The 2,821-nt window shown below is 45.7% G+C and overlaps 1 protein-coding gene across 6 annotated transcripts in view; it reads left to right on the top strand.

Annotated features, from left to right (window-relative positions):
* Positions 1–2,821, top strand: part of Palld (palladin, cytoskeletal associated protein) — a 393,911-nt gene that overhangs the window by 315,623 nt on the left and 75,467 nt on the right. The gene's annotated exons all lie outside the window — the stretch shown is intronic.

Genomic DNA, 2,821 nt, shown 5'->3' with positions numbered 1-2,821 from the left:
CCTCCCTCCCTCCCCACTTCTCTCTCTTCCCTCTCCTTTCTCTTCTTTCATGCTACGTGTGTACACACACACCATGACCATATTCACGTTCGGTACAGAACCTGGAGGACTTATGCTGTAATGCGGATTTCCCCCACCTAGTAAGTGAGACTCTCAGGCAGGCCTAGTAAGTGGATTCACTTCTGTAGTCCTAGCCTGTCTGTGCTTTGTGAGGTTAGCCGCACCGCACCAGATTCTCTGAACGCCAGATTCCTCTCCTCTTGGATGATGTGTAGAAACCTGGCGCTCCAGGTCCTGAGAGAGAGGCCCGCCAAAGCGGGTGGGGGTTGGCTTCCCCGCCCTTTGCCCTATTTAACACTACTGTGGCTCTGTCTGGAATGATGAGTTGTCCAGACTCCAGAAGACCTGTCACACGGAGCTGCGGGATTGAGGCTGTTTCCTCTGTCTCTGGGAACTGACTAGAAGGGGTTAGGTCTCTTTGGACACACTCAGCTTTCTGCACTGGGCATCTGGGTCTTGTAATAGATGCAGCACTGGACAAGCCAAGCCCACACACTGTCTTTAGGAGAAACTCAGGGTGAATGTATATTCCTCAGACCCCGGGGTCTGCAAGCATACAGCTACAGATAAGCTGAAGAAAGGCAGGGACGCCAGCATCAGAGGCAGGATTAATAAGCAGTGAGGTTTTCCTGAAGAAACATCCTTTCCAGATTAGGAGCTGGTCCCACCAGCTGGCCATGGGGATGCTTTCTAGTTTCTCCTTGAACTATCCTCTCTGGATATAAGTATCCAGTTGTGCCCAGCTGCTTGGTTCCTTCCGTGGGGTACCAGGAGACAAGCATGTCTTCCTTCAGACCTCTTCATATCCCCCATCAAAAGTTTTTATTTTATTCTATTTTTCTCTTCAAGAGTTAGAGGGCTTGGCTTTAGTGGCTAAAGTCCAAGAATATTTTTCCATAGGTGGTTAGCATTGGTTGAGGTACAAGAAGGTATGAAATAAATGTACTCCTGAACTTCTGAGTCCCTGTAAAATTTAAGTTTAGAGAGACAGTTAAGTGACCAACCACAAGAGGACACAAGAGCTAGAAAATAGATATTTCAACTAATTCCTAGGTCTTGCTCTTTCTGTGGTGATCCACTGTGTATCTATAGATACATATATAATGTGTATTGTTGACTTTAGTACAGAGAGTAGAGTGGGTACCCCAACTGGTAACAAACTTGCAGGCATTCTACTCTTCTCTTCCGCTCTGTGAAAGAGCATCCTGAGATGCTGAGGAAAGAGCCTGGGTGGTCGGTAGACCGATGGAGCTTTATTTTCTGTGATTGTTGGAAGCCATGAAAGTCTGACAGCTGGCGTGGGTCGTTAGCTCACCTGCTTTGCATGATGTAATAGCTGCCTGCCCCACTTCCCCTTGTAAGAACACTTGGACCATGGATAGATGGCCTTCTTAGAGGAATGCTGAGGTTGCTGCAGAATGCCTTAGAGGCTACATACAGTTTCCAGCTGATCTTTAAAGCTTTAAACTAGCCCAATAAAGACAATGGCACTGGGACTATCCTGCACTGGGGTCAGGTTTCAAATGTTTATTGTGCTGTCATCTTATACCTAAACCCGGCGTTTTAAAAAACTTTGTTCATTGGTTGTATCACTGCCTTTCAAAGTGGCAGTCTTTCCCCCACCCCCTCAATAAAGTGTCTTCCCCAGATTACAGTAAACCTCTGGCTACTAATAAAAGTTTCAGGAAATTATCAGAGTCCATCCCACTCAAGTATCAAAGCTATTAGGAATTTCACCAAACAGTTCTTGGTTATCTAAAGGATTAATCCTTGCCCTCTCTCCAAATTTCTTCCACTGTCCTGGCTTTGTATAACACTGTCACCTCTTTGGGGTGTATATTCACATCAGGATTTTTGTATCAAAATCTATTGGACTTTTTCAACACTGGTTTCAAAAGGTCATGTAAATATTGGGTGACCAAAGTTCACTACACCTCACAAACTTCATGCTATCTAGTATCCTGCCAAGCCCCCCTTCATCTTCAAATCAATAGTAGAGGAAGCCACAAAAAAAGCACACCTTACAAAAATAACGCTACTTAAAAGAGTGTCAGATGCTCTTTCGAAAGTGCACTCCAGTAAATCCACTCTCCTTTGCAACATCTAGAGATTTATTCCAAGGCATAAGTGTGTGTGTGTGTGTGTGTGTGTGTGTGTCAGAGGCTAAAGAATTACCAATAGTTTTATCCAAAGAGATTGAGCAGATAGAAAGCAATGGGCCTTTGTTACAGAGAAGGTGTGGGGAGAGATTGAGTAGTAAAGGCTAGAGGTATCAGGGAGGGAGAAGCACTCTGAAGGAGTTATCCACCTCCTGCAGGGACTCTTCAGGACAGATTTTTTTCCTGAGCTGACTTGTTGGTTACATCTTTAGGGTTAACCACGATTGGTAACATGAGCCATCCCAGGTAGGTGAGCAGCTCAGTGCTTGTATATTTTGGATCACAACTACAAGGAAGCAAACTGAAAACAGAGAGTGGTTAGCTAGTGTCAGGTCGAGACTCCCGACTCAGTGCATTTCAGACCAATGTCCTGAGCAGCATCACCACAATGGCAGGTGAAACTGGTGATTTCCACAGCAGGCTGTTGGAAGGCACGCTGCCTTATTGGATGGAAATGATTTCCTCCCAAGGGAAAGGCTGCCATTGGCAGACAAGGTGCGTCAGCCAGAAGAAATGAGCAGTGACTGTTTTCTGGCTACTATTGGCAGAAAACTTGCTGCTGCTGCTGATGCTGCTGCTCCTGCTTTTTTCCTCCTCCTCCT

This window comes from Mastomys coucha, unplaced genomic scaffold, assembly GCF_008632895.1.
Source record: "Mastomys coucha isolate ucsf_1 unplaced genomic scaffold, UCSF_Mcou_1 pScaffold22, whole genome shotgun sequence".
NCBI classification, from domain to species: Eukaryota; Metazoa; Chordata; class Mammalia; order Rodentia; family Muridae; genus Mastomys; species Mastomys coucha.
This window is presented reverse-complemented; position numbering and strand designations above follow the sequence as displayed.